This window comes from Mytilus trossulus, chromosome 4, assembly GCF_036588685.1.
Source record: "Mytilus trossulus isolate FHL-02 chromosome 4, PNRI_Mtr1.1.1.hap1, whole genome shotgun sequence".
Classification (NCBI taxonomy): domain Eukaryota; kingdom Metazoa; phylum Mollusca; class Bivalvia; order Mytilida; family Mytilidae; genus Mytilus; species Mytilus trossulus.
Genome location: NC_086376.1, coordinates 40,316,659 through 40,329,330, shown reverse-complemented (window position 1 = coordinate 40,329,330; position 12,672 = coordinate 40,316,659). Strand labels below are relative to the sequence as shown.

The window sequence follows — 12,672 nt, the reverse complement described above, 5'->3', positions numbered from 1 at the left end:
GAATGTTAGTGGACCCTTTTTCCAAAATTGTCGTATTAATGTGGAACTAACGTGCACTTTGGTTTTTTCTTGCAGATACAGACCTACAGACAAGACGGAGGGGTCCAGATCGCACTGCGCAGACTCCACAGCTCAAAAGTTAAGTAGACCTTAATGTTAGTGGACCCGTTTTCCAAAATTGTCGTATTAATGTGGAACTAACGTGCACTTTGGTTTTTTCTTGCAGATACAGACCTACAGACAAGATCATAACTAAAAAACATTTTTCAGTCTCATTGGAATATGTTAATTACAATTAATCCCAAACTTAAGTAGTGAGTAATTGAAATCAAGATGTGTCCGATCTGCCTATTTTTGGACATCAAAAGTAATACCATTGTTTTAAAGTCAACTTCGTCTACCTCACAAAATCTTGTTAGGAACTTTAGTTTTGTACTTTGAAAGTTTGTTCATTCTTCTAATCATTCACCTTGTAAGAAATAATACCTGAGTAGACAAGAAACTTTTAGCAGAGGACTGCATTTTAAAATATAATATTCATAAAACTTACCATTATTAGCTGCTATAACAATATCATCTTTGTAATCCACAATGAAATCCAATATATCTGAACACACATTTGATTTTAATCCACAATGAAATCTAATATAGCTGAACACACATTTGATTTTAATTCTCAATGAAATCGAATATATCTGAACACAAATTTGATTTTAATCCACAATGAAATCAAATATATATCTGAACACACACTTGGTTTTAATTCACAATGAAATCGAATATAGCTGAACACACATTTGATTTTAATCCACAATGAAATCGAATATATCTGAACACACACTTGGTTTTAATCCACATTGAAAACGAATATAGCTGAACACACATTTGATTTTTATCCACAATGAAATCGAATATATCTAAACACACATTTGATTCTAATCCACAATGAAATCGAATATAGCTGAACATACATTTGATTTTAATCCACAATGAAATCGAATATATCTGAACACACATTTGATTTTAATCCACAATGAAATCGGATATAGCTGAACATACATTTGATTTTAATCCACAATGAAATCGAATATAGCTGAACATACATTTGATTTTAATCCACAATGAAATCGAATATATATCTGAACACACATTTGATTTTAATCCACAATGAAATCGAATATGGCTGAACACACATTTGATTTTAATCCATAATTTGATTTAATCAACAATGAAATGGAATATATCTGAACACACATTTGATTTTAATCCACACTAGTTTGAAGCAACACAATCACTAATAATGGCATCACTTTCTTCGGGTTTTTTTTGCACTAAGAATATACTTCCATTGTCCTTATCCATTTTGAAACACAAAACGCATGACTGTAAAGGTATTTACTGAAAATATTGAGGAGAATAGTCCTTGCACAGGCTGATATATACATATACCTGGTGTATTAGGGTGTGTTTGGATATCTACCTATATGTAACATAGCATTAGGCGTATATCCTTAATCTTCATGTTGTTTACCTTCAGCTGCACTTTCTTGTCTAAAGTTAAAGATGAGCTACTGTTTAAAGGAGCTAACATCTATGATAGAAAGTTTATTCTTAAAACATTTTTTTACAAAATGGCCTGTTATTGGCTTATATTCTTTATAGAAATGTTTCATATTAAAAAAGGCCAAAAATGTTTTTTAACCTCTACAAAAACAAGAAAAATTTCGAGTAGAACTATCAAAAAGTTAACATTAACCATAAATGTAGTTTCATAAGGGGGAGCAAGGCAAATTGTGAAATATTTTTGAGATGGAGATGTGGTTTAATTGCCAATGAATCATTTATAATACAACTATCCACCAAAGAAAGATAGAAAAAAAAGAAAGGCAAGAAAAGTTCCAGTTGTGTACATTTTAAAGGAAATAGTTTATAAATATTTGCAGTGAATAAATAACTATGGATGAGGGGGGATAGGACCTTTATCAGGACTCCAGGATCTGGTGTTTTTAAGCTCGGGATTTCTGAATTTACACTCCCGGGATTTTATTTTTGGGAATTCAGGACGGTGGGATTAACTTATTCAGGATTTCAGGATTTCGTGTTTTTAAGCCCCGGATTTCGGTATTAGGACCCCTCCTATCCCCCCCTCATGGATACCTTGGGATCTCCAGAACCCTGGCACTGTTGTAACCATTATATTTGGCTCTACTTCATCAAAATTATAATTTATAACATTTTTTTTTATATTCCAGCATCCACAGCAAAAGCAGAGCCTGTGTTTGCTTTGGATATGGATAACAAGTACCAGTGTATATTGATGAAGTCCATGCAGTCTCAAATGGTTATTAAATATGAATAAGGCCATTATGATAATAACAATTAAATTAAGAAAAAAAATAAAAGCTAAAAGTTCACTTTTATACAATGAACAACCAGATATTTTCATAAACATTAGTGGCACAGCAACTGATCAACAAAACAAGTAGAATTGAAATTGCTATAATATATTCTTCAATAAATATATTTATTCCATATTGATAAAATATAAGTAGGTTTTTCTATATGAATGGGATTTTGAATAAATAAGCATATTCACCTGCGGAAAAGGATATTCACCGTGCAAAACGTCGCATGCTTTTACGTGTATAATTTTTGGTAAAAAACATTTGATGTACAATTGGTTTTGGTAAATATTTTCTATTACATAATAATTTCTCTCGGAATATGGAATAAAACATTTATTGTCTTTTGTTTCGGTAAATATGTGGTTTTATTGACTTTTGAAAAACTGATATTCACTTCATGGTTTTATTGACTTTTGAAAAACTGATATTCACTTCAGTCGTTGGCCTCAGTGAATATCAGTTTTTCAAAAGTCAATAAAACCACACATTTTCCTCACCAAAAGACAGTAATTGTATATTATTCCATATTGATAAAATATTAGTAGGTTTTTCTATATGAATGGGATTTTAAATAAATAAGCATATTCACCTGCGGAAAGGGATATTCACTGCGCAAAACGTTGCATGCTTTTACGTGTATAATTTTGGTAAAAAACGTTTGATGTACAATTGGTTTTGGTAAATATTTTCTATTATATAATAATTTCTCTCGGAATATGGAATAAAACATTTACTCTCTTTTGTTTCGGTAAATATGTGGTTTTATTGACTTTTGAAAAACTGATATTCACTTCGGCCGTTGGCCTCAGTGAATATCAGTTTTTCAAAAGTCAATAAAACCACACATTTTCCTAACCAAAAGACAGTTATTGTATATTATCACATTGGTTGCAATGAATAACATTGATTTCCCAGTAAGATAAAAATCGATAATTTCACGATTCTAAGGGGCCACAATTGTTTTATTATAGCAAACTAACAGTGGAAGGGCCTTTTGAACACTTATCTTGTGTTTTACATAACAAACACAAGCTGATGTTTGAAAATAGCTCAAGAAAATACATTTGTCATGTTTGTGTTCAATAATTTCTCAGATGTACAACAAAGGTTAAATCTTTTTTGTAAAATATCAATGGCCCTGCATGCATGAAAATTGGACAGTTTATAAGAGAAATCATCGGCTGCTGGCACTCTATTCAAAGCCTTATTTCCTCATCTCTTGATGGGCTGTCAGTGTAACGTCAACGCTGCCATCTTGTTTTTTTACATCTGTGACGTCATTTTCATGGGAGGTAACTTGAGTGCAAATGTAGACACTAAAAATGTTATTTGCCGGTGAATAATAGAGTTATACACCTTATCGCTATTTGTCCGCCATTACTGGACATCACACAGGGTACCGTAAAATTTTGACGTCATAATTCAAAATATCTGACGCCACAATGGAAAAGTGATTGTTGTATGACGCCAATAGTTCAAGCGGAACAGATTATCTGGTCAAGCGGGAATAGCGATTAGGTGTATTCACCGCTGGTGTAAAATTTAAAGAGGCACAAGCTACGAGATATGTAAAAAATCTAAAGTTTGATTTTTTTTTTTGTTCTATCAATAATGAAAGTGAATTAGTGAAATAACAATTCGCTTTATGCAGCCAAAAAGGTTCAATTTTGTCAAATTACGCTATGAAACATTGCTAATTAGTGATTCACTTGCAAGTGAATGAGTCGACCTCATTAAATCCGTATTCATGTGAACTTCAATTTAACCCCTAGCTAGAGATTGACAACGCATGCATTGTACATGAACTGGTTATTTAAAGAAAAAGAATGTCAACAATGAAAGTGAAACTACCGTAAATCATTTGATTACTAAATTGGATGCACATAAAATCATTCTTATACAGTTAAAAGCATTGAGAAGCATCTATTTTTAATCTATAAAATAAAATCAAACAGACCTATAAAAATACAATTGCACGTGTTGGTTTAATCTATTCATATCTTTATTTATGTTTACATTGCTAATATGGTCATCTGAGGTCAAATCGATAGTTAATTAGATGGCGTCTGGACTAAAATACACACGAAAAGAACCTATATATTATTTACCCCATGCTCAAATCGATAGTTAATTAGATGACGTCTGGACTAAAGTACACACGAAAAGAACCTATATATTATCTACCCCATGCTCTGTTTATTTTAGACTTTTGATAATAAGTTTGGATAAATGTTTTACATTGTTATAAATCAAATATGAGAATTTGAGTCAAACCAGTGACCATGAATTTGACTGATAGTGCCCCTTTAAGGGTTTATTAGATTCGTCCTCCCTTGCAATCAAATGAAAAGGCAATTAATCAAATGAAAATTAACCCATAAAATTATTCCATGTCACGTGATATTTAGTTGTTATCCGATAGAATTGGTTATAGTATATGTAAGGTATAATAAACATGGTTATTACACTCTCTGACATCATATAACATACAATTATTATGGCCCGTTGAAAAGTTGACTATCCAAAATTGTCAACACGAGAAGGTTATTTCAATGAGGACGCAGCCCGGTTGACAATTTTGGATATTCATCCATTCTATTATATGTATTAAGGGGCCACAATTCTTCTTCTTCTTCCGAATACGGGAGTAGACTCCTAGGTAGGAGTGTAAAACTTAATTGTTTTATTATACTGAACTAACAGTGGAAAGGCCTTTCAAACACTTTCTTTTTTTCTAAACTTTACATAATAAAGTCAAAGACAAGCTGACATTTGAAAAAACATTTGAGTTCTAGAATTTCTAGAATGTACAGCAAAGGTAGAATTTTTTTGTAAAATATTGATGGCCCTGTGAAAAGGACCGTTACTCTATAAAAGCTTTCATCAGCTGCTGGCACTCTATTAATGTCCAATACCTTATTTCCTCGTTACTCGGTGGGCTTCCAATGTAACATTAACGCTGCCATTTTGTTTATTTATGTCTGTGACGTCATTTTCATGGGAGATAACTCAAGTATGACGTCAAAATTTTACGGGAACCTGTGTGATATCCAGTAATGGTGAACAAATAGCGATAAGGTGTATTTAAGTATCCAAAAATATTCAACTTGTGATCGAATAACACTTATAATTAACTAATGCACTATGTGCATTCATGAATTAATGTGTATAAATTATAAGGTGGTGGCTAGTCTACTTGTCCTTATAACGTTCCATATTTGAAAGCCAAACGATATGAGCGTCTGCTCATTTCATATCCTAAGTGTAGTCCAAATAATATGACGTCTTGAAAGGCTATTATAATTCTTTTCTTTGACGCCTTATAATTCTTTTCTTTGACGCCTTACGTCGATGTAAGGCGTCAAAGAAAAAAATTATAATAGCCTTTCAAGACGTCATAATTATTTGGACTAATCCTAAGTGTAGACCGCCTGAACTGGGTGGGCGACGTCATACTTATAGTTCCTAAGGATAACGAGCACGGCAGGGACGGAAGTAGGGCACGTGCAAGGAGCGAGAAGTCCTGACAAGAATAATTACATGGCCGGTCTTGGGAGAAAGAGTTATGGAACTATAAGTAATACTAAAGTTTTAAAACCAATTTCCCCAAATAGATAGAATAAACAAGTAAACAAAGTGACCACCATTACACATGACTCAACATAAAAAACTAATAGTCCAGTCAAACTAAGATTAAACCTCAAACTAATTACAACAGAAAATGTTTTAGTTCCAATCTATAGCATTATGCCCTTTATATACACAGAAAAATGTCCCATAAAATCTAACTTGAGGAAAACTCAAAATCAACATTTTTAATAGGAAATTAACATTGGAAGGGGAGATAACTCTTACAAAAATAAGTCTTATTTGGTAAGTTTTTGGGTGTTTTTTTTTTTTAAATTTAGGTATAGTATGATACTTTGATGGGGTTGTAAGTTTGTATTTAACTAAACTAAATAATCTTCTACTCATGAAATGTACAAAACCAAAATGTTATGGGTAGTTTTATTTTTTTTATGCATTTTTCATTACAGAAATTGCAAATTTGAAGCTTTGTGACCATTTTGAAAAAATATTGTGAAAATTTGGTATTGTTTATACCTGAATATTATATTTTTTTCAGCAACTTACCTATCTTAAGAAACTTTAAACCACAAATAGAAGAATACATGCTTAATTATTTTGATTAAATTTGCGATTCTTTACCTTGACATGTTGAAAAATTCAATAAATAGTGAACTAATGAATTACGAAATCAAGATTATAGCTTGATAAAAGATATAAAAACACCTTTAGAGTTGTTTGTTATACTCTAAAGACCGCTAAAAAATCAATAATAAATACATTTTGATGAACAGAAGCAGTAAAAATATAATTTTGTATTTATAAATTTTAATTGATATTTCTGCCTTTTTTGCAAGAGTTATCTCCCTTTTCAATGCAAATCTTCATAGGAGTTTTAAATGGTGATTTTTTTAGTCTTCCTCAAGTTAGATTTTATGGGATTTTTTTCTGTGTATATTTGGGGTATAATGTTCAAGATTACAACTTTAAAATATTCTGTTGCAATTACTTTCGGGTTAGGGTCAAATTTATGCTAGATTGACTAGACTATAAAGAATAAGCAACATGAACCCCACCAAAAACTGGGGGTGATCTCAGGTGCTCTGGAAGGGTAAGCAGATCCTGCTCCACATGTGGCAGCTGTCATGTTGCTCATGTTATAACAAATTCGGTAAATAATCTTATTGGGATTGTTGTTACGCTAAAACAGTTATTTCAAAACAGTCAACCAGGGGTCTCATTGGGGGGTCCCGATCCCGGATCCCGCTTACTGTTTTGTCAGATTCCTATATCCCACTTACACTATGTATAGCGGTTCAAGGTTACAGGCTTAAAATTAGACATACTGGTACTTAATTGTTGACTGCATCCTGGCAGGAAAAAAAATATTATTTAAGAGGGTGAAATATTTAATGATTCTATTTGTTTTACATATATGCTTAATTTAATCTCAATTTTATCTATGAACTGTTCTAGACAATGCATGATGCTGTATCCAAAAAAAAAGGAATAATATTATGTATTAAACATCTCTTTGGTGAAATACATGATTAAAGTAATTGAAGTATTTTTCAGAATTTATTCACACAATAGCTGACCAATAATTATACTATAGCTGACCAATCAGCTGCTCTTTGTGCTGAAAAGGGTACATGCAGAATCAATGGAGATGAAGTGAAAAATTGTTTGGATGAATTGCTACCTTCAGTTGTAATGTTATCAAATCTCAATAATCGGGCAGCAGCCAAACCATAGGAGGGCTGGTTGACAGTAGAAAGTATATTAAGAATACTTGAAGGTATAAAACTACTATCACTTTGTGATATTTTATGCATATTCTATTGTCAGAAATTTAGGTACATATTGTTATGTATAAAAAATTTCAGAAGTCATTTAAGGAGGTTCCTGGGTACAAAAATTTTAGCAAAAAATTAGACCTTTATTTTTTCATTACAAGTTTTATTTATTACACTACTAGTTATTACTTTATGATATGGTACAAAAAGCAGCGCAAAAAAATGATTCAGTTTGGCCCCAGATGTCTTTTAAAATGTTTATATTATTGAAAAAGCTCCAAATTATCTCCCTTTGGTGCAAAAAGCCATTGTTTGGCATTAAATTTGAAATATCTTTTTTAACTCATCGGTGACCTATATATATTATGCCCCACCTAAGATAGTAAAGGGGCATTATGTTTTTTATGTCCCACCTACAATATCACCTACGATAGTAGAGGGGCATTATGTTTTCTGGTCTGTGCCTCTGTTCGTCCATTCGTTCGTTCGTTCGTCCAGCTTCAGGTTTAAGTTTTTGGTCGAGGTAGTTTTTGATGAAGTTGAAGTCCAATCAATTTTAAACTTAGTACACATGTTCCCTATGCTATGATCTTTCTAATTTTAATGTCAAATTATAGTATTGACCCCAATTTCATGGTCCACTGAACAAAGAAAAAGATAGTGTGAAGCTCAGGTTAAAGTTTTTGGTCAAGGTAGTTTTTGATGAAGTTGAAGTCCAATCAACTTGAAACTAATAGTACACACTTTAACTATGATATGATCTTTCTTATTTTAATGCCAAATTAAAGTATTGACCCCAATTTCACTGTCCAGTGAACATGTAAAATGATAGTGCGAGTGGGGCATCCGGGTACTATGGACACATTCTTGTTTTATTATTGTTTTCAAATAAGCTGTACATAAACTAAATAATTGTAAAGTTTTTTATTTCGATATTACATCTATTTTTCCTATTAGGTCAACAGAAAAAAAGGACATTTACAAAAATGTATGCTTCTTCCAGAGGCAGATTGTGAGCTTAAATGAACGGTGACCACATCTTTTTATTTCTTTTTTCTTTAAAGTATATGATAAAGTTGATAAAGTTCATTTATAGAAAAAAATATAGAGAAATCCTATATTAGAAAAAAAATCGATTTATACCCAGGAGCCCCCTTAAGAACTGTGAATGAACTTTAAGTATAGAGATGATATGGAAAAAATAATTTCTTTATCATTGCAAGGATCAAGATCTTTGATTGAAACTACCCATAAATAGTCTTCAATTATACTTCATTTGTTCTAATGGCTTATATACTTGAACATTTCATAATTATTATTTGTAGATCAATATTTGAAGCAAATAAAAAGGAAAGAGTTTCCATCCAATGTTTCATAAAAGAAAGGAAAAGGTATTTTATAACATGTTGACATCTTATCAGTTTCAGAAGCAACAGTAAATAAGACCAAATAAGACCCTATGAATTCATGTGAAAGAAATTTCACCTTTGTAAAACAGTCGAACCATAAATAGCAAAAGAATTTGTCAAACAATTAAGACTGTGTGACTTGTAACTATTTTAAGAATAATGCAGTGACGGTCATTTAACATATTTTTCATTTAATGAAGTGTTCTAAATGCATACTTTTTTTTTATAATTATAGACAAATCTGTAAACATAATTGGCCCGTAGTGCATTTCTTTTACACAATAAATTCAAATTAAAAAAATCGCACCTGCTCTTTCTCAAAAAGATATTTACAGTGTAGTGTAATACCAGTGAGACAAATAATTTCAAAATTATAGTATTTTCTACCAACTCTAACTCAAAATATTGACAATTCTGTGTTAAGGGGGTGTAAAATTCAGTTTGACAGCTTCAGATGTGATAAAATTTGACCTTTTAGAACTGGACCGAATCACAACTTAACATAAAGATTCAGCACCCAAATTTTTTTAACATCTGATTACATCCCCCTACTTAATATTTCATGCATTTAATACCAAGAAATGAATTGGGAAAGTGTATCAAATAAAACATGCAAGTTATACCCTGTTTACACTAGGGACTATACAACGAAAACCAAATTTCTTTCTCTCTGAAATTTCTCCATATACTTTACTAACAAGAGTTTTCCATTATTAGTTCTATATTTAATTGATTTTTGAGTATTTTATTTTTCATAGACAAAAAAACTTTCAAGAAAAACTGTTCTCCAACCAAAGGTATATAGAAAGTGAAGGAAATAATAGGAAATGGAAAAGGGACGTACGTACCAGATCTTGAAGACAACATTTGTAATGATGAGGATGACACTATTACTTTAATTCCTGATGTATTAATGGAAACCATGCAAAGCTTGAGAGGAGAAATCGTTGATTTCATTAAAATGTATGACCTTAAAAAAGTTCTGCCTCGAGTAGGAAATCCTATAAATATGGTGTTCAAATACCATGATGGAACTAGAAGTTTGAGCGATGATAAAAGAGACAGTATTACACAGTATTTATGTACTTTCCAAGAAGTTCGATTATTGTCTTATATAGATTTTGTCAGTCTCATCCACAACCTCATTGAGTTTATTATTAAAAGAAAAACATAAAATGATCTTCATCAGAACAGTATGTATTTCATTTGAATAGAGCAAAACACAATTCTCAGATTAAAGGAGTATTAAATGGTATTTTATATCATGAATGTGTATGACTCATTTTGTTCTGCTGGGTGGCAGGCTAAATATCATTTCTTAAAAAAGTTTACCTCATCTATTTCAAAGTTAAATGTTGTTCATCATTTCTGTTCCATAACATGAGAATAAAACTGAGAATGGAAATGGGGAATGTGTCAAAGAGACAACAACCTGACCATAGATAAACAACAGCAGAAGGTCACCAATTAACAGGTCTTCAATGTAGCAAGAAATTCATTCACTCGGAGGCGTCCTTCAGCTGGCCCCTAAACAAATATATTCTTCCATATTCCATGACATAAGAACCATTCTTCCAGGTGAAAGTTTTTATATGGTCATCGACTCCTGATCGAAATGGAGATTATATATTGATTTTTGTCTATTGTGCTGTTTATGACTTATGATCCTTGCATACTTTTTACAATTGACAATAACAAATGTAAATATTAACTGTTTGGTGTCATTTAAGGTGGTACCCAACACTTTAACTAAAATTAATTTGGCTTGTTTAATTTTCTTAAAAATTTGTCAAAAGTATTTAATTTTACCCTTTTACAAGAATATAAAAATTTCAAAAACTTTGAACCAACTGTTTTGTCAGAAAAATTACACTGGTTGTAATATTGTACTGGTTGTATAGCAGTTTGACAAACACCAATTTTGATCATTGAGAAGCTTAATATTCCTTATACAACACAACGTAATTAAAACGTATAGCCGACTTTACAGAGTTATCTCCTTGTGGTGTTAGGTACCACCTTAAACAGACTTCATTGACCTATAATGGTTTACTTTTATAAATTGTTATTCGGATGGAGAGTTGTCTCATTGGCACTCACACCACATCTTCCTATATTCATTCTGATTAATGTTTTTATTTATGTACGTTTTAATCATTTTTTTTAAATTTTAGATGGAAGCCTTAGTGATTTAAAGATGCCAACAAAATTAAAACGAAAAGGGAGGCCAAAAGGAAGCCAACAGACCGTAATTGGTTTACCAAAAAGAGAAAAGAACAAACTTGTTCCTTTCTTAAGAGAACAGTTAATGAAAAAGAAAGAGGTTTGTTTTCTTCACCTATCAATACTAAATTATGTTAGAAATTAGGCAATTGTATTCAAATATCCATTTTTGTTACTAAATCCAGATACTTTGTTCAATTTTAGCATTTCATATAGTGGCAGCTGAGAGTTTTTTCTCAGGGTCAAAAACAATTGATTTTTTTCCTCCAAAAACTGGAAACAAACTTTTTTTTTCCAAAAAAATCCATAGCCCCACCCAAGAAAATCAAATGGTTGTTGCCTAAAAGTTAAAACAGTTGTAGAAGACAACAAGCAAAAAGTTAAAATCACAAACAACAAGCCATCATGGCTTAATAACACGCTAAAAATAAAGCGATGTAGTATAATTGCCAATGAGACAACTATCCACCATTGTTCAAATAAAGTGGATAACAGCTTTTTGGTTTAATGCTTTGATTATCTTTGAAATGATATTACACTAATTCTTGAAATAGTTGTTGCAAAGATTGTTTACTCTCATTGAACCTCATGTTGCCTTTTGTATATGTATTGTGCATTATGTATAACTTACTTATTTTTTTTTCTTCAGAAATACATGTACTTAATTGGTTAGTTAGTGTAGATAGTTTAATGAAGGCATCAAGAGGGACATTACTGGATGAAGAAGATTTGGATGGATTATCGGAGGACTCATTACCTTACCGATGTTTAGATGATTATGTTGATTTGACAATTGTTCAAAAAAATTTCACTTCATTTGCACGGTTGTATTTATTATCTATTGTAAAAGACATACAACAAAAGGGTAGATATAATTCTTTGTACATACCGTAATGTTTTTATTACTACAGAAAATGATGATGCTGTTGAATGTGACTTTTGTGTGTTATGGTGGCATACCAGTTGTATTAAATAAAAGAGCAAGCCAAAAAGTTAAGCATTAATATTGCAAATCATGCAGGTAAAACTGAACTTATTATATATATTAAGTGTCAATATGTGTTTGTAGTTTTTTTTAGGCAGTAACCATTTGATTTTCTGGGAGGGGGGGCTATGGATTTTTTTTCTGGACAAGTCGAAAACATTTTTTTCTTTCAATTTTAGCATTACATATAGTGGCAGGTGAGGGTGTAACAAACAAATTTTGTTTCCCAAATAATCCATTTTTCTCTGAATTATTATGAAATTAAAAGAGACTGTTCATATCAATAA

The 12,672-nt window shown here is 31.4% G+C and overlaps 1 long non-coding RNA gene across 2 annotated transcripts; it reads left to right on the top strand.

The window, feature by feature from the left end:
* Positions 1-2,050: 2,050 nt before the first annotated feature.
* LOC134713928 (uncharacterized) lies at positions 2,051-11,494 on the top strand. 2 transcript variants are annotated; one of them, XR_010106430.1, is made up of 4 exons: positions 2,051-2,341; positions 7,548-7,770; positions 9,936-10,370; positions 11,352-11,494. It is a non-coding gene; the product is annotated as an uncharacterized LOC134713928 (long non-coding RNA). The 2 variants fall into 2 exon arrangements; XR_010106431.1 differs by lacking the exon at positions 2,051-2,341 and adding an exon at positions 3,216-3,512.
* Positions 11,495-12,672: the final 1,178 nt, after the last annotated feature.